This window comes from Brachycentrus maculatus, unplaced genomic scaffold (genome assembly GCF_059751285.1).
Source record: "Brachycentrus maculatus isolate JH-2025_06_01 unplaced genomic scaffold, ASM5975128v1 h1tg000328l, whole genome shotgun sequence".
NCBI classification, from domain to species: Eukaryota; Metazoa; Arthropoda; class Insecta; order Trichoptera; family Brachycentridae; genus Brachycentrus; species Brachycentrus maculatus.
The window spans coordinates 948,940-970,497 of NW_028281077.1; positions in this window are offsets into that span (position 1 = coordinate 948,940).

Genomic DNA, 21,558 nt, shown 5'->3' on the forward strand with positions numbered 1-21,558 from the left:
ATTCAGGCGAGAGCTGCCAACGGATTGTCAGCATTGGACGTCCTGGGAAGCGGGAGCGTGATGCCTTGGAAAAGAGGCAAGCTTTATTAGAGCTCTCGGGAGGCATGCTTAGTACATAGCCTGGCAAACTAAATCCCCTAAATATTTCACTCATATGGTATACCAAAGAATCTAGAGCCCAAGACGATCACCGTGTCATATCTTTTAAAATAACCCTAGTGGTTTGGTATTTCCACAATTTTTAGTTTTACATTAGATTTCTTTTGTTAATTGTCAAATTCATAATCATTCTTATAACTTAAAAAAATGGTTTAATAGTACACATGTTTCAATTGTATTTTCGGCTAGTATTTGTTGATAATTCAGAAAATGATATGTAAGATTAAGGCGTCAAGCTCATTAGCATTGTAGGTTCTATTTATCAACTGTGCTGATACCTTTTTTATTTGTTAAAAAGTTTCTTCTCTATCTCATAATGGTAAAAACTTTGCGATTCTGAGGGCTGAATTCAAAATTATTAAATTTTTCAGGTAATTAACGAAGCGGACAATAGACAACCGGCTCATGGTACCGTGTCAATCTAACGCAGTTGCCAGCACACCTTTCGGATATGGGTAAAAAAATCATCAAGCGAAGATGAACCACTGATGGATGTCAACAGTGTTCGGTATTAGGTTGGTTTATATTATAAACGACATTCACTAAAGCCATCATGTATGATACCGCCTCCTTTGATAAGGTGCAACCGGAATATCAGAAGTCGACCTAATCGGAGACTATCTAGATGAAATATATATGCGTTAGGTTTGTGAGCATCCTGACATTTCACGATCATATAGAGGCGGTCAGTGGTAATGCATTGAAAACGCTAGGATTTGTTCTGCGTACTGCCAGGGTTTTCGAAAATACCCGCGTGCTGAGAACTCTTTATAACTCCTTGGTGCGAAGTAGACTCGAGAGTGGCTCGATGATTTGGGGGCCACACGAGCTTAAGTACTCTCTTATGGTAGAGAAAGTCCAAAAGAAGTTTCTGAGGTATCTCTACATGAGAGAGTACGGCTATTATCCTCGGCTCTACCCGACCGAGTTTCTCCAGGGTATGCTTGGCTACAATAGTTTAGAGACTAGAAGGAATGTGTATTTGATTACGCATTTTTATCGATTGTTGCGCGGTATGATTGATAATCCTGAAATTATCCGGAACATTGGTCTGTATGTTCCCGATAGTTACCTAAGACAGCGTCGGCATAGATTGTTTCACATTCCCATACACAGGACCAACCTGCCGATGATTATGCCTGTAGGAAGAGCTACCGCTATGTTGAACAATATCTCATTGGAAGTAGTTTTCCGAAGCGGGATTCTTCTACACCTTTACCAATAGTTCTTGTATATATTTTATTTTAATGTATTTTTAATGTATACGATTTAAAAAAAAATGTTGTTTGTAATGTATATATCAATTGAAATAAATGAATGAAATGAAAAAAAATTTTAATAAGGAAGGTAGGACTGTGAGTGGCGTTATAACCTTTATGCTCAGCTCTGCCGTGGGTTGAGTAGTCCTCTCCAACTCAGTCCCTCTTGCCTAAGGACCATGACTACCATGGTGTGCCTTCACGAGACTCCTATCCCTCCCCCCAGGCGCCTGCAGTCCTAAAAGCCTGCGCCGAAGAGGCAATAACACTTGGGAATTGGTCGCTCCCGCATTTTGGTTACGTTCAAAATTACCAAAGAAAAATCATTAGCAAGTGGTGTTGCTGACAAATGACAAAGTACCTGAAGTGGAGGGCTTCAGGGCTTTTTTATGGTTTTTGTTAACTATATACAAACATATAAATACATATACTGTATGCATTCATTAAAAAATTATAAACATAATTAACTTTTTTTCCGATGTCCTAAGAAGGCTTTTTTGTTCTCGCGGTGTCGGCTCTGGTCGGAAATGAAGACTCTACGACCCATTGCAGGCCTATCACTTCGCGACAGAGTTAGAAACTCAGAAATAAGAAAAATCTGCGACGTTGAAGATGTTGTGCGATGGGGAAAAGAAAGAAGACGTTTCTGGAGAAATCATGTGGGAAGAGTGAGTTCAGATCGAGTGGTTAGCATGGCAGTGGACAGCAGCATAAGCGAGATCAGACCCCCAGGAAGACCACCTAAACGATGTAAGGATAGCTGGTCTTCCACCTCCCAAGAGCGGACCGGAGAGTGACAGGACCTAGTCCTAAAAGAAGGAGAAGAAGAAGAACTTATTTTTAGCAGAGAACTCACCATGCCACCTTCCGTGTCTTGTCGGCGGAGTTCATTTTACATACGTTTTTACGTTGGCGATCAACATAACACTGCGTTTATATGATGCAGTGCCCTATGCACCATCGGGTGATATGATGGTTTGAAGATGAAGAAGAGGGTTTGAAGAATCTGGAACCAAGGTACAAACTACATATAGTACTCGTATATCACGTTTTGAAAATATACAATAGAAGTTTATGTGAGTTGACGGTGTTGTCGCAGGTTGGTTTGGGGTTCTCTAAAGGAGTCAAGCAAGGGCGCGTCCTTGCGTCCTTGCGTCCTTGCGCCGTTCCTCCTCATCATCCTGATTGATTTCATTCTTCACTACCACCCGATTGTGGAATAAATGTTTCGTACTCCCGAAAACTCTGCGACCTTAGAGTACCTAGATAATGACGTCGAAGGCCTTCTATCAATTGTGAAAAATCTTTTTGTACCCACATACGAGTAGGAATTGCACGAATATTACATTTTTTATATAAGTACTTACTATTATAGTTTATTTCTTCACCAATATTTCGTTTATTCGTATACACGGGTAACCGAGGTTTCAAAACCAAACCTGCCACTGCCCTGTTGTGAAATTGTCACTAATAGAGTATTCCTCACGTACCTACATACAGTAGATATACATACTGCCAACTTCAAAATCTATATTTAACGTTCAACGACGGAGGGTCAAAGCTTCTCAATGCGCCATTAGCAATAGTTCTTTATATTAATGTATCAGTAAAACTTTTTTTTGTGACATCTCAACATAGATGAAGAAGAATATGGAAGTCTGGGCATTTACGGGGCTTACGACTGTCATAGGCTGGTTTAAGTGATCACTTTACACACGTGTAACATTCACCAATTCTACCCATGATTGACAACCACACTACTCAAATTCTTGAAAATTCTATAGGAGTATATATAATCCCATTTTGAAATATTGTACAAGAATCACTAGAATTTTCACTAGTGACATCTATTGGTGAGCCGAAGAAGCTTTTTTATTGAGCAGAAACTCTTATATTTGTATGCGAGGTTCGAATCCTGGATTACAATCGTATACGACAGAAAATATCCTTTTTTTATTTTAGCTTATAATTTGACCAGATAATTTATTAACAACATTTTAAGTTAGTCCAAATACTTGTTCACAAATCTGGATTTTCTCCAATTATAGAAGTCTGCCTAGACTTCCATATATATTTTTAGAGGAATATTTATTTCTATTATTTTTAAAAAATACTTCATATTCATACTATTTCTGTGAGCCTAAGCGGTTCATTATTAGAAATAGGTATCAAATTGTGGTAGAGTGGGTTCGAACCGAGAAACTCTGACTCAAGAGTCCGCGACACTAACCACGGGACCACAGCCCGACACTTCATTTATGTTGAGATGTCAACAAAATAATATGATAAATAACAACAAAATAAAATGTTAAATCATACAATGATTTTTTGAGTCTACTAAGTTCTATTTTATTGTTAAAAAACACATAAAAATCAATTTTGTGACAATTGATTCGCCTTTTTAGTTGTGACATTTTAGAACATTCGTTTTAAAAATGCCATAACTAGGCGAAACAATCGTCGAAAATTGCTTTTAATGCGTTTTTTTAACAATAAAATGCAACTTAGTAGACTAAAAAAAAAACAGTGTTTGATTTTACATTTAATACATAAATTGAAATGGAGTCCTACAAATTAAACGCCAAATCTATAAACAAATAAACGATTGATCAAAATTAAATAAAATAGATTAAAAATTACTTTAAATACTTTCAAAACTGGAAATTAATCACGGCACGTCTCACCCGTGTTTGTAAAATAAATAAATTTTAATATTTAAGTATATGAATACTGTATTTAGATATATGTACAAAAATGATAAATAACTCCTATAATTGGAGATAATCCATATTTTTGAACGAGTATTTGGATAATAAATGTTGTTGATAATTACTATTACCCTACAAATTCCAGCAGGCAAGTTTTGGAACAGGGTGCTAAAAACAGCCCTTCTTCAAAGCATCGCCCCCGCCGGTGTTAAAATAAATGTATACAACAAAAAAACGTCCCCAACCCGTTAGGCATTGCGGGCGGCCGCTTCTAGATGGCGATAGTTCTGGAATTAGGAAAGGCTTTGACCAATTTTTCACAACCAGCCGCCCTCTTTTCTGGCGAGTGGATCCGGTCACGTGATCCGTGGCGTGACAGACCAGCGGGCACTTTGAAATAAGTAACCGGGAGAACTATATCGCGTACATACCCGCATGTATGTGTGGCATACCCGTGTGTACGTATGTGTGTACTGTAGCTGATAACTGAAGGGAGTTTAATTTTATGTTTTGAATATATTAATATCTTCATTAGATTTAGCGCGGTGTTCTTGTCTTCCAAAGGTGCAAGTAGTTCGTTGGAACCGACAGACGTTTTTATTGCGACTTTCATTTCACTTCTTTAAATTATACATAGATTATAGGGTATTTTGTAATTATCTGATTACAGTGTTAGCGCATTTATATAAATAAAAAGACTAACTGTAAGTACAGCATTCTTTAATTTCATTCTGGTACCTCTTCTTTACTAGTACTTTACTTCTGGAACTACGTCTGGATGGCCTGACTCTGGCCAATATCTGTACCCGACGGATTCTCAACGAGGATAGCCTGGAACGACTAGTTGTGATCGGTAGCCTGGAGGGAAAGAGAGGGAGAGGAAGAAGATGGACCGATCAAATTAAGGCAGCAGCAGGCACCTCAGTGGTAGGAGCGCTACGTGCAGCACAGTCAAGGGATAACTAGAGAAGAGTCATTGCTTCTGCAAGGGTCACAACCCTCAGCAATGAGGAATAAGACGGAGAAGAAGACCTCTTCTTTGTATTAAAAATACGACCACCCAGCGTGATCACAAAACGCGGCAACACGTCGCCAAACCTAAAAATAGCAATTCGCTATAAAATAATTCGCTTTAACTTCGTGGATCATATTGATATATTATTTTGATATAGACATAAATCAAACCCTGAAGAGGGCAACAGGTTGTTGCCGAAACTAGTTGGTTGTAAATAAAAATGTGAGTGGATCAAAAAACGAAGTCTTTTCATTTCTCAAAATAATATAGTTTAATTTTATTTTATTTTATTGGAAATTTTACAAAACAGTTACATAAATACATTTACAATAATGAGTTACAAAAAACAGGTATTTATAACTGTCCATTTACAAAATTTAACATCACAATTATCATCAAGTGTAAATGCCTGGAAGAAGAACAGGAGGGAGGAAAAGGGAAAGATCAAAGCTCAAGTCCAAGACAAATTATGTAAAAATTGGGACACACCGCGATATAAATATTGACTTAGTTTGTACGCGATCGCAGTGCTGACAATGTCGAGTAGAACAAAATTCCCATATTCATCATTGACGAATTTTGATGAACGATAAATATAGGAACCTTGTTTAGAGTTTGTTCTACTTGTGGAAAGCGCTAGGGTGTCAGTTGTCCAGTTCAAGTATACATTTAGAGCCTCAGAGACGGTTGGTAGAACTGTCAATGTTTTTTATTTTTCTTCTTTCCATGTTCGCTCCCTAGGTGGCGCATATGGCCAACACGAGACGTCTCCAAGTCACTCTGTCACGCGCCATCTCCTTGGCTTTCCTTAGCTTTTGAAGTTCCGCTGAGTATAGTCGATGAATGATCGTCAGCGGCCTTCCGGGGCGCCGGAATTCTCGGGGTTGGAAGAAGAGACATGAGGGGTTGATACACTCAGGTGGCATTCCAAGGACATGTCCCAACCATGTCCACCTTCTCCTCTTCAGGACTTCCAGTATGAGGGGCTGTTGGGTTCTTCTCCTCACATCCTAATTACTGACCAAGTCATACCACTTTACGCACAGTATTCGCCTCAGGCACCTATTTTCACCACATTCATAATTCACCTCCAATACAAGTCACGAATGGCGATTGTTTTAATGACCTCTGTAAACGATCATTTGGGAGCGCCAGTGACGTAAAAGTTGTCAATTTTTAGTTTTATAAGTGTACAGTGCCAGCTCGCTAATTCGAACGTAAATCGCGCAGTGGGTCCTTAGGATTAGGGAATCGTTAGGATTACAGAGTGTTTTGGGAAAAATAAGAGAAAAAAGGAAATTGCGTTGAATGAAAATGTTCTATATTTTGCATTTTCATTTAGGTATGTAGGTATTGAACGAACAATTTAAAAATTTAATATTTTTTTAAGCTTCAAAAAATCGGATATTTTCTTTTGAACCAACGAACCTAACTGGTGATCAAAGCCTAAATTACTCATACGTCTCAAAAGTCGTGGATTTTTTTTTTAACTATATGAGCCGCGAAATCATTCGGATTACAGCGCCTTTCGGATTACGGAGTGTTCGGATTGGCGAGCTGGCACTGTACTTGTTTCACCTTTCGTATTCGTATGGTAAAAAGTACAGAGGTCTTTGGGCCGCGTTCACACGCAGGCCTAGACTCTCCATCCATTAGACCAGTCCTGGAGTATAGCATCATGAAGGTCAAGGCCAGGAGGGTGTCTTCTGATAGGCTCTCGAAACTAGTCGTGTTTATTTTGTATATTAAAAGCATTGATAACTTGCGGTATGGTAATAAACCGCTCACCTCATCATTCATCGTCCACATTGTGTAATACCACTTTAATAAACAATAATTCGTGACTACCGGTTTCAGAAAATCATTCCATCATCAGGTCATTAAAATAAAAGTATTACGGTCTGGCAACAAAAATAAAATTTTGAAAGAGAGAAAGAAGACAAATAATTACACAAAGTGAACGATGAATGATAAGGAGAGTGTTTAAAAATATGTTTTATTTTAATTTGTGTTGAGAACAATAACTCAAACCTCGAGTAATTTTTTTTTCGATGGGAACTGAATTTATTATTTACCTTGATTATTATGTACAAGGTGTATGGATCATTTAGTGGATTTTTGCTTCTGCTAGCTAATTCAGCATGTTTTTATTTGAATCTGTATTGGGAACAGGAGGGATAACCTTGAGAAATGCCGGTTGAGAAATTTAATCCGGAAATAAGACTTGTGGTTCACCCTGTACGGACGAAGAGGTGATTGCGCGGCAACATAAGTAGGGCGGAAAGGGGAAATAGAAAATTGTGTCACTAAAAGCGACCGTGAAAATGTATGGATTACTACGCGTTGGTACTAGTCGAAGGAGGGATGCACGCGTCCTTCCGGTATTTGAACAATTTGACCCGCGAAGGTACAAAGCACTTGTGACAAAACGAACGTGTAAAATCTAGAAGCGTGAGAGGAGACGTCTCTAGTTAAAAATCGCCTAATATTTCTAAGACAAATTGACTGAAGACTTGTCTCCAACGAATGTGTGGCAAAACGAATAACAGAGTTCGCGACCTGTCATTGGTTGGTTTAAGTGACCGCTTTATGCAATGACAACCACATTACTCAAATATTCGGTAGTTGTATTTTACGCTTCAATAGAAAACATCTACTGCCTGTTACGTCGTCGGCGACATTCATATTAGAAAATATATTTTTTTTACTAGAAAAAAACCTTTTTTAAATGTTTGTAAAAAAATCTGAACTATTTTACATGCTAGTTGACGCCTGAAAATACACTTAATTTTTTTTATTAAACTTATTTTTGAGAAAGTTTTTTTTAAGTTTCCAAATTTTAGTGCCCGCATCATGAATTGGAAAACAAACTCGACACACTCAAAATTGTGTGAATGAAAAAAAAAGTATTAAAAAATACATATATAAATAAATGTTATTTTGTTCAAAATCTCAAATCTCCTTATTTTGTTCAAAAGTCATACACCGATATCATTGAAAATTTGCAACGTTTTTTTTGCATTTTACAATATAATATAATTACAGGTACAAAAATGTAAACTGAACAAAAAAAGATCCCTCAAAGGCATTGCCTTGTGTTGTCATCCATTTTATTTTAGGTTACAATAAAGGGTACAGGAAATAATACAGTGCATATCAAGAATATAAATAGATTAAAAGTGCTTACATTAACTACAAACATTTGATCGATTGTTTTCTGTTAAGAACACAAAAAACCGAAAAATGCCAATGAAAAAAGTAAACAATAAGTAAATACTATATACAGTCCGCCTCCGTAGTGTAATGGTCAGCACGCTCGGCTATCGTTCTGGAGGTCCCGGGTTCGATTCCCAGGGGGAGGGGTTGAAAATAAATATTAGTGATTTTACACTATAATATTTATTTCATATTACCCTGGTAGCACAGGAGTGATCACCTTGCCTTCATGTGAGTAACGATCAAGATAACATTTCGTCAATACGATGCAGTGCCCTATGCACCATTGGTTGCGGATAAGGGTTAGAAGAAGAAGATATATTAGAAATGTGTGCCTCCTATTTCTTTTGTAAAAAATAAAAATGACAAAGCCTTGTTATGTACGCTAGAAAAGCCATGTCGCATTAAATCACTATGCCCAGACAGCGTTAAATCATCCACGCTAATCCAACATGCTAGAACTTAATATTAATCGTACCAGCATACACTGGTATCCACTATCTTCCTATTCCGCCCCGCGAGTCTTCCTTTGGCTAAAGACGTGAAATCCGGCGGAACAACAATACCTTATGTGCAATCGTCCACATAAATTTAAATTATATCCCCCGGATATGCCCTCGACACTTTGGAAACTCCACTTGTAATAGTCACCTTCCTTGGACCTATCTCAGCCGGCAATCTTTCAACAGCAAGACCCATACGCAGAAAGAGAAAAACCAGTAACCGGGAAATTAAAGGCACTCAATAAAAAAGTACCCAGCATATCATATGTAATGTTCGAACACCCTAATGTAGAACATACCATTTCGCTAGATATACCACCCCCTCTTGGTTTAGGAGCGGGAAGATTTTCCTCAAGGGCGCGCAAAGTACAGTAACAGAAAAAGCAGACCCCGGCAAATTAACGCCACTCGATAAAAAAGTACTCGGCATAGCCACCGTAACGTTCGAACACCCTAAAGTAGAACATACTATTTCGCTAAGTGCACTATCCCCTCTTAGTTTGGGAGCTGGAAGATTTTCCTCAAGGGCGCATCTCATACAAGGAGTCGCGAGACGGAGTTTCGATCAGATAATAGTGTCCGTGTAGCGAAGAAGATTTGCATGTTTATGGCAAATTTAATTAGAATATAAAGGGAAATGGAGAGCAGGGGGACTGAAGTGTAGTGGAAGACGATAATTGAGGGTTTACTGAGCATTGGCTAACTTCACAATTTACACAACACCAAAACGGGACGCACACACACACGCAACTCGAAGATGCCGCAGAGGGTTGTCATTCTCGATTTCAATACAAAAACCCCGTTTAATTTTAGTATCAAATATGCTTATGTGTATGTGGGTCGGGCGTAGTTGGGTAGACGCTGGCGTCGCGGGTTCGAAATTTGCAAAGCGGGGCCAATTGCAAAGTAAATTTTAAAAATATTTATTTTAATTGGTTTGGGTGTTAGTGATGTATTTTTCACATTTACATTTCCTATCCTTACTATCCTACCTGCAAACAAGTCTATAAAAGTAAAGGTTTTGTGGGTTATTCATTTTTTTTAAATGTCTGTTTGTACTAGTATGTGTGAGTATTATTATCATATGACACTAGTTCATTGCATTGTCAAACACAATTTTGACATGTTTTTATTATCCAAAGTGCAAAATAAAACAGAAAATCTAACAAAAATCGGATACGTTTAAACCAGAAAATTACCGGTTGAAAAGGGATGTTTCGTGGAAAACGCGATTGAATGTTAAAGTTACCTCAAAAGGTTAATAAAACATATTTATGATCACAAAAACATAAAAACAGCATAAGTAATTCAATATACCGCATTCATTGAATTATATTTTAATAAGACGATACTTAAATTTAAAAAAAAGTAATAATATTTGTATGATGATTTTAATGTAAAAACAAAACACTCATAAAACAACTCTTTGTATAATGTAATGTAATGTAAACACGACAACTACGAGTTTCGAAAACTACAAATGTACTCATCAACGGATGAAAATAAAACTATGTACAAAATACAACCACAAACAAAACAGTTTGTATTTTCACCTGTTAATGAGAACATTTGTTGTCCTCGAAACTAGTCGTATTAAAACTAAACTTATTTTTTTTTATATTTAATGTTTTATTTTGTATTAAACATTGAATGATTCATAGTTACGTAATATATACCCGTATTACTATGCATAATTGTTCTATAATGATGTCTTATTCCGCACAGGGACGATGTCAGGTGATAAATCATTTTTTTGATGAAATCATATGTAATTGTTCTCATGGTACTTGTATCGAGAATCGACGATAAAGAATATATGGAGCTTAGTGTTAATTGTTTACACAAAACATTATTTGTTCAAGTGCCGTAAGAATTACTTTTGCATTAAAAAATATATATTACGAGTTATGTTCCAATTTGAATTTTGCATGAATAAAATTAATAACGATTTTCTAAAATGGCTCGGTGGCTTAGGGCTAGTTTAGACGCGGCAGTATGCGCGAGTGCAAACCGCAGCGACCGACCGCACGGAGGTTATTTGAATTAATGTCTTAATACTAGTCTGCGCGGATTCTCTTTCTATACATCTGTATCCACCCGATCATTGGAAAATAGGTCCATTTCTATGACATGTCTAGAGAGTTCAATTGTTAGCGGTGGTCGTATTTTTCGGACGTAAAATGCAAGCAATGAAACAATTGATTTTATTTATTTTATTTTTTTCATTATTTTTTACTATTAGAAAACCAACAGAATATTTACAAAAATAACAATTTATAAAATGAAAATAATTCCAATTACAGAATTTCTTCATTAATTGATTCGGCAGTCACTTTGTGGTAAAATCTATCCATTTTTATTATAATTAATGTTTTACTTAGTAAATACCACTATTTCTTAAAAACTACTGTGACACGTGTTTCGATGCGTTCCGCATCATTTTCAAACACCGTATGTGAAAGAATTTCACTTAAAAATACAAATAAATATGTGTGTGATTATAATCCAGGATTCGGACCTCACACACTAATATAAGAGTTTCTGCTTAGTAAAAAGCTTCTTTACATCTCACCAATAGATGCCTCTAGTGAAGTTCTAGTGATTCAAGAACAAGGCTTCTAAATTGGTTCATATATAGAACTTCCAAGAATTTGAGTAGTGTGGTTGTCAATAATGGGTAGAATTGGTGAATGTTACACGTGTGTAAAGTGATCACTTAAACCAGCCTATGACGGTCGTCAGCCCCGTAAATGCCCAGACTTCCATATTCTTCTTCATGTTTGATGAGATGTCAAAATTAATAATATTAAAATACAAAATTTCACTTAATTTTTTTAAACTTTCGTGTAAGTGGCTATAATACGGTCGTGTAAATTCTTATATAAATTTCATATTATTTTTTTTACATCTCATCAAAGATGAAGAAGAATATAAAAGTCTGGGCATTTATGGGCTGACGACCGTCATAGGCTGGTTTACGTGATCACTTCACACACGTGTAACATTCACCAATTCTACCCATTATTGACAACCACATTACTCAAATTTTTGGAAGTTCTATATATATATATAGAACTTCCAAGTATTTGGACACACTCAAAATGTTGTAAATTTATTGATTTACTTATAACTATATTAATGACTTACAATTCTTAATCAAAGAGATATCAACTTTTAATTTTTATTAAATTTTATCTTCATCCTTAAGCATTTCAAGAATGTAGGCCCAGTTTGAAAATATATTCACAGCATTTTGGGTGAAACCAAATCCTTGTTCACAAATCTGGGTTAATACATTTAGCTATTTTTACATGGATGAAGAAGAATATGGAAGTCTTGGGTATGGGTATGCGAAATCATTCGTGCAGGATCTTGAATCTGTTTTTTTTTTTAAATAAAGGTCTATGCTGAGTAAAGCACGGTCATCACGGCTGTGTGAACGCAGTACATAGTTCAAATCGCGCGGTCGCAAACGCGCTGATTTTGCCGGGTGTGAACTAGCCCTAATACGCTAGAAATTTTGTAACGAGTGGATCTTTGTCAGACGGGAGGAATATTTAATTTAACATACTCAACCATTAACGGATTGTTTTAGACTAGTTTCGTGTTTATAACAGCCGATATAATTCATATTTTATTTTGGAAAATTCTCCCTCGAAAAAACGTTTTTTTCGTAAGTTGGCAATGAATGACGTCACAAAAACGATGGGGTTATTTCAATATTGGTAACATTGTTAAATTATTGGCGGCTCTATTTGTTGATGTCTAAAAGGTTAAAAGCTGTAAATAACAGGAATTATTCAAACAGGGATCTTAGAGTTAACGTTTTCTGCCAGTATACCCACGATATATTGTTCAATATATACCAATATCAATTGCTTATGAAGCATACCTTTGACAAAGGATTTGAAATACAGCGTAAGCTTTTTCAAGTATTACTCAATATCAATTTTAAAATCTAAGGATTTAAGAAGTCTTATTACTTATAACCCTTCAACGGGCATTGAATATATGATTGATGGATACCCGTAAGAAGGATACGTCTATATTAAAGATTTCTGAATTAAAACCATTGTCGATGGGAAATCGTATGGGGTTAAAGGGATGGATAATACGTGGAGTCAACAATAGCCCCTTTATTTTACATTAATTTGTAAAAGAAAAAGAGGAAAAAAGGGTTTAATTTATTACTTCTCTCATCTCTTCAAGATGTGTTTTAAGGGCTCCTACTCACGGGGTCTTTTGTTGTTTCGATAAGGTTTTTTTCGTTGTACCTGAGTCAAATATCCTTTTTTAATGAAAAAGTTTTTTTTTATCTAAAAGCTTTTATTAGTTTGATAATAGGGCGTTGGATCGTTTTCCAAAAATAATTGCGATTTTGACCCACTTTCCTGTATCGATCGATCTTAAATTTCGCATACTTAATTTCGTATTTTGTTTAAATATTGTATCGAATTTGAGAATATCCATTTTTAAGTTCGCAATACAAATAAGTTCCCTAAATTAAAAAAAAAAACTAAAAATATAACACGTGTAATATATGTGTGTATATATATATATATATATATATATATATATATATATATATATATATATATATATATATATATATATATATATATATATATATATATATATATATATATATATATATATATATATATATATATATATATATATATATATATATATATATATATATATATATATATATATATATATATATATATATATATATATATATATATATATATATATATATATATATATATATATATATATATATATATATATATATATATATATATATATATATATATATATATATATATATATATATATATATATATATGTGTATATATATATATATATATATATATATATATATATATATATATATATGTAAATATATATATATATATATATATATATATATATATATATATATATATATATATATATATATATATATATATATATATATATATATATATATATATATATATATATATATATATATATATATATATATATATATATATATATATATATATATATATATATATATATATATATATATATTTATATATATATATATATATATATATGTATATATATATATATATATATATATATATATATATATATATATATATATATATATATATATATATATATATATATATATATATATATATATTTATAAATATAAATATATGTAATTTTCTTTTAAATAATATGAAAAACAACTCCTATAATTGGAGATAATCAAGATTAGTGAACAAGTATTTGGACACACTAAAAATTTTTTAAGCACCACTTTTGAGTTTATTAATGTTAACATGACTAGTTTTGACAAATCGCTCGCTCCTTTCAACAACGTCATATATCAAAAATCGTCAATTTTGAGTCGTGCATGTTTTCGAAATGCCCAGAAAATGTACTAAATCCCAGCAAAAGCGGCATATTTTTAACTTAATATTTATCAGCTACAGGGCAGAAAGTTTTTGCATTTCGAAGAAAAGGTATTGTTTAATAATTTTTTTAAATATACTAAATATTTTTCAAATGGTGAAAAAACAGGTTTTACCTAAAAAGATCTGTTGCACAGTTAAAAGTTCAATGAGTGTCTTGATATTTATTTTTAAAGCATTTTATTATATTTTTAGACTTTAAAAACGATGTTCTGAAAAATCTAGTTTTTTTATATATGACGTTGTTTAAGGAGTGAGCGAAATGTTCTCATCAACACAAGAAAAACATAAAACTTTTCAACTTTCGTCTATTCATCAGAACATCTGTAGTTCTCGAAACTAGTCGTGTATACATTAATAAACTCAAAAGTGGTATCATACAAGTGTTTAATTTTTACATTAAAATTATCATGTTATTCCACAAAATTAATGATAAATCAATCAATAATTGTAAGATCCCAATTCTGATATTATATACAAGGAAACGTCAAACAGAAGGGGCAGGTTTGCCAGCGTTTACATATTTTTACCGTTTGACCATCGATGATAAACCTATACATGGAATAAAATTATATTTTATAGTTAAATATTCATTGCGTTTATATAATGAGATGTAAATATTTTAAGTAAAAAATGACACTTTCAAAAATATTATTAATTTAGATTCCACCCAGAAATATCAATAGGAAATAGGATTTAATACATCACTATGGATTGTATATTTCATAATGGATAATACAATGGACAATAATTCGAATAGGTATAGCTATTGTATGTAATGTAATGTAAAAGTATCCCTGCTGAAAAAAAATGGTAAAAAATATATGAAAATTTAAGCGAAATAACATTGTGGTGTGGTAATAAAACATTCTCCTTACCGTCCATTGTCTACTTTGTGTAATATCATTTTTTAAACACTTATTTGTGACTACTGGTTTCGGAAAATCATTCTATCATCAAATGTCAAATCGTAATAATTTTATTTAATTTTAGTAATTTAAATGAAATAAATTTATTTTAATTTTAATTTTAATGGAATGATTTTCCGAAACCGGTAGTCACAAATAAGTGTTTAAAAAAGTGGTATTGCACAAAGTGAACAATGGATGATGAGGAGAGCGTTTTATTACCATACCACAAGGTTATCAAAGCTTTTAATGTACAAAATAAACACAAAACAAAGTTTTAGTTAGTGGTATTTCACAAAGTAAACAATGGATGGTAAGGAGAGTGTTTTATTTTTAACAAAAATACTTTAATGCTTGACAAATCCAGTTTTTTAGAACACATTGTGAAGTCGAAGTAAAAAAATCCATTTTTAAATTAAAATTTTTCTTGGTAAATATTACTTTTACTTGAAATCTATTGCGACAAGTGTTTCGATGCATTCCGTATCATTTTCAAACACCATATGTGAAGTTATGTCTAAGTTTTAGAGCTGTCTCTTAGGATGTTGAAGGATGAAGAGGGGGTAGGAATTTTATTTTTATTTTTTATTAGTAAACATATTATATCAGGAAACAGGGGCGCTAGGGGGGAGGGAGGCTTTAGTCATTGTCATATTGTTAATTAAGGGTTTATTATTATTTATATTTTCATGAATTTTTATTATTTCTAGTCTTCTTGTCCGCCTCCGTAGTGTAATGGTCAGCACGCTCGGCTACCGTTCTGGAGGTCCCGGGTTCGATTCCCAAGGGGGGTAAAATAAATATAATTTTTTCACTGTAATATTTATTCAATATTACTATGGACTGGTGCCTGAAGCGGAGGGCCGATCACCTTTCCTTCATGTGTAAAACGATCATGATAACACTGCGTTTATAAGACACAGTGCCCTATGCACCATTGGGGTGCGGATAAGGGTTTTAATAATAATAATATTGTTTCTAAATTATTAAGTTTATGACTTTTCGTATACATAAAATGCGATACAATATATTTAAGAAGAGTGGTTTTATTAAGTAAATTGAAATAAAATTTGTAAAGATATTACCATAAAGCGATTGCCGAATCAATTAATGCAAATTAAAAAAGAATAGCGTTTCCCAGTATGTAAAAATAATCCGGGGTTCGGATCTTGCATACAAATAAAAGCATCTCTCCTTAATAAACGCTTTCTCGATCCAACATATATAGCTGTTATAAACTCATATATACTGTGTCATGAGATTGATCATATATCTAGGAGTTCCGAAAATTTGAGTAGTGTGGTTGTCAATCATAAGATGAATGGTGAATGTTGCACTCGTGTAAAGTGATCACTTAACCAGCCTATGACAGTTCATAACCCCTATTACTTGAAAATGGCTGGGTCAGGAGTCGAAATAATCGGCGGATATGTATGAGGAGATGCATGAATATGGAAGATGCGAAAAATGTTTGCAAAGACAGGGTGGTATGGCGTTCTATTCTCTCTGCCTGCTCCTGCGGAGAAGCGGCGTGATGGTTAGTTAGATAGATTTTAAGTTCTCTACAATTGAGGCCGTCAGCGCAAAAGAGGCATAACCCTCAATTTTTCGTATCCTGACTAAAAATTATTTAAAACGTGCTAAAATTTGAGATGAAATCTTTAATTTCTTTAATCTTATTACTAAGTGTATTATTGGCTAATACAGAAATATCTAAAAACGTTCTAAATAATATTATTTTGCACGTTTTAAATACAATTTTAAAACATATAACACTCAGCCCTACCTAGACTCCATACCAAGGAATATATTTTTTTTAATTTACTTAGTTTATTTCTAATTTACTTTGTTATAATTTACTTTGTTTATAAAAATAAAAGTAAAACGAACTCCCTCTCTAAACACAATTATGTTCTTTATTAGAGAGGTAGAAACGTTATATTTGAAATGTTTTGTATATTTACCAACTATTTTGTATTATTTTAATATGTATATTGTATGAAAAAAATGTATTAAAATAAAAATAAAAAATAATAAAAACTATGTAATTTTTACCACATGAATTTTATCTGACCATCAACCGGGTTTCGTCGTAACCGACATAATCAAGTTGCTTGGTTTTCATCAAATTGGTTGCTGGTCAAATAAAATTATTGTGGAAAAAATTACACAGTTGTTATTTTATTCTATAAAATGCAATTCCACCAAGAAATGTCAGTAAAAAACCTCTAACGTTTTAAATATATTAATTCGTGGTAGGTAAGTCTAGTCAGGATATGAAAATTTAAGGGGTTAGGCCACTTTTGCGCTGACGGCCTCAATTCTACCCTTCCCCCATTACTCAATCTCTAATTATGTGAATTCGCAAGAAGAAAATTTGCGCATAGCCCCTCTGTTTAAACAACAAACATGTCATCCCGATCAGAAATAAGAGTTTTTTTTTAAGTCATCGTCTGCAATAATACATTTGTGTTCTCAACAAAATTTCATTATTTTCGCGGTAACTGCGCGTTGTTTCCACGGCAAACATATCCATCATGAAAAATGACATTCAGCATATTTTCACTGCTGAAATGTTCTACCAATTGTTCAATGAATACAATTTACACAGATAGTGATTTATTGCATATTTGCCCGAACATTGTTGGCGGCTCGGCAGCTGTATATACATGTTGTTCGAGAACTGGGCTCGGGACACTCGGCTGGAGCAACAGTTCTAGATTCAAGAATTTTCTATTCATGTTTTCGGCCGACCGACTTTGCTCGCCTTCCATAAACCTCGAGAACGTTTGAGTTTAAAGCAGACCACCATGTCTATCGCATGTGATGGTGGAGCGTCCTCAGAGAGTCATTACTTAATCATATTTTGCAAAATCGATTAGAGTTGTAGAAGGTGTTACTATTATATAATCGAAAAAAAAACTTTTAGAACTGATCAATGCATTTTTCTATCAAAATATATACAGAATACTTTTTATAATGATTTTATATAGACGCGAAAGTGGGTGGAAGTGATGTGATCGTTGTAGCACAATTTTTACATAGTTTTTCATAATATTTTTCAACGTGAGTAACAACAGAGAAAACAACATTTACATATTATTCAGATTTTAACTATTATTATCTAAGTAGATGTAATTGTTGTTTAGTATAAAATACAATATTACTACTACTACTACTGACCCGTATCCGCACCCAATGGTGCATAGGGCACTGCATCAAATTGATGCAAAGTTAATTCGATCGTTTATTATATGAAGGCAAGGTATTGAGTCCTGCGCTTCAGGTATTAAAGGTATCAACTATCATTATCCAACAAGATATAATTGTTGTTTAGTATTAAATACAATATTACTACTACTATTACTGACCCTTATCCGCACCCAATGGTGCATAGGGCACGGCATCAAATTGATGCAAAGTAAATTCGATCGTTTATTATATGAAGGCAAGGTATTGAGTCCTGCGCTTCAGGTATTAAAGGTATCCTGGCAAGGTATTGAGTCCAGGATAATATTAAATAAATATTAGAGGAAAAAACAATTGTATTCATTTTTTACCCCTGGGAATCGAACCCGGGACCTAAAGCATGGTAGCCGAATGTGCTAACCACTACACCGTGGAGGCGGATGAATATAATGTAACATAAAATATGTATTGTTCCTTATAAAAATAATTTATATCGACATTGATAAGTTTTATTTTACTCTACATCCTAAGGATATTTTGAACCTCCATTTGAACGAATTATTATATCACATTAAACGATACTTCAATAATTCTTATTTTTCTAACCCAATGGTGCATAGGGCACTGCGTCGTATAGAAGCAGTGTTATCTTGATAGTTCAAGACATAATGAAAGAGGTGATCGGCCCTGCGTTTCAGGTACCAGTCCAGAGTAATATTAAATAAATATTAGAGTAATCGCACCCGGGACCTTCGGCGTGGTAGCCAAACACGCTGACTACTTACTAGACTCGAAGTCGGATTATAATACATTGCCATTTTTTTGCGCATCCGAGTAGAATTTCTGCTTTTTTTATTCGTTTGAGATAATGTTTGAGATTATTACATGACGTTGAAAATATAAATTAAAGTAGAATGAAAAACATATTTACAGTAAAATTTCATATTATTTTTTGACATCTCATCAAAGATGAAGAAGAATATGGAAGTCTGGGCATTTACGGGGCTGACGACCGTCATAGGCTGGTTTAAGTGATCACTTTACACACGTGTAACATTCACCAATTCTACCCATTATTGACAACCACACTACTCAAATTCTTGGAAGTTCTATATATATGAACCAATTTAGAAACCTTGTTCTTGAATCACTAGAACTTCACTAGAGACATCTATTGGTGAGATGTAAAGAAGCTTTTTACTAAGCAGAAACTCTTATATTAGTATGTGAGGTCCGAATCCTGGATAATAATCACACACATGAGAAACGCCAGAAAATACCATTTTCATTTTAAGCTTATAATTTGACCAGATAATTTAAATGCCCAGACTTCCATATTCTTCTTCATCTTTGATGAGATGTCAAAAAATAATATGAAAATAACTCCTGTAATTGGAGATAATCCAGATTTTGTGAACAAGTATTTGGACACACTCAAAATGTTGTACAGTAAAATTTAATAACATAAATATGTTTTTTAATCGGCGAAAGATAATTTCAATTGTTATCATATAGAATCACTCAGAATATCTTGGACAATTCGATCTTAATTGTAGCCTGTATAAGCAAAGCATATTTTATCTTTAACGCTACCATTTATAATCTTGATACACATTTCTCTTGTTTTTACAATATTCTTATGAATCTCGGCCCAACATACTATACTAAGTATACCATATCTATTCTGGATTGTGGATAGGGATTGATTTATAACATAGTGAAAAAACTAATTCATTCAAACCCTTATCCGCACCCCAATGGTGCATAGGGCACTGCATTATATAAACGCAGCGTTATCTTGATCGTTAACACACGAAAGAAATGTGATCAGCCCTCCGTTTCAGGTACCAGTCCAGGGTAGTATTGAAAAAATATTAGAGTGGAAAAAATCACTTATATTTATATCAGGACTCAATACTTGACCCCCCCTGGGAATCGAACCCGGGACCTCTAGAATAGTAGGCGAGCGTGCTGACCATTACACTACGGAGGCGGAAAAAACTAAACTTGAGAAAAAATAACCCTAAAGCATTACGTTGTCACTTGGCACATTATGCAGTAGTTTTTTTTAACTAATATTGGTTACCTACTAAAAAAAGGTAAATATAAATGAATGTTTTGCAGCAATTCGATTTAAAATAATATTTATACGAAATGAACATTTCGATAGTACGATAGGCTAATTAGAGACATCACCATTGACTTTTTAACCATTGTCTATGCTTTTAATTTTAATTTATGTATTAATTTTAAATCATACACAGATTTTTTGAGTCTACTAAGTTGTATTTTATCAACAAAAACACATAAAAATTAATATTGCGACAATTGTTTCGCCTAGTTATGCCATTTTCAAACGAATGTCAACGTATTATTGTCATATTATTAATTTTTTATGTGTTTTTGTAAATAAAATACAACTTAGTAGACTCAAAAATACTGTTTGATTTAAAATTAATACATAAATTAAAATGGAGTTCTACAAATTAAACGCCAAATCAATAAATACTAATATATTATGTATGCTTTTTATGCATTGACTTGAGAATATATGAGTATTGATTTTTGGTTGGGGTGGTACTAGTAATCATTATAAACAAATCGCTCACTCCTTTCAAGAACGTCATAAATCAAAAAACTTGATTTTTCAAGAGAGCGTTTTTAAAGTTTTAAAATATAACACAATGTATGAAAAATAAATATCAAGCCACTTATTGAACTTTTTACTGTGCAAGAGATCTTTCAAGGTAAAAAAACCTGATGTTTTCTCCATTTGAAAAATATTTAGTTTATTTAAATTAATAATTAAACAATACCTTTTCTTTAAAATGCAAAAACAACATTTTCTGCCCTGTAGCGGGTAAATATTAAGTTGAAAATATGCCTCTTTTGCTAGGATACAGTACATTTTCTGGGCGTTCCGATTTTTTATTTATGACGTTCTTGAAAGGAGTGAACGAAATGTTAATTTTACCCAAAAATCGATGATGAAAATAATAATCAGAGTTCCGAGACGGACTCCCACAGAGGAAATATTCAAAAAATTACAACTTATGACAGTCAAACAACTACACATAGGTACGCTAAAACAATTCTTGCATACACATTTAAGAATTACCCGAATACT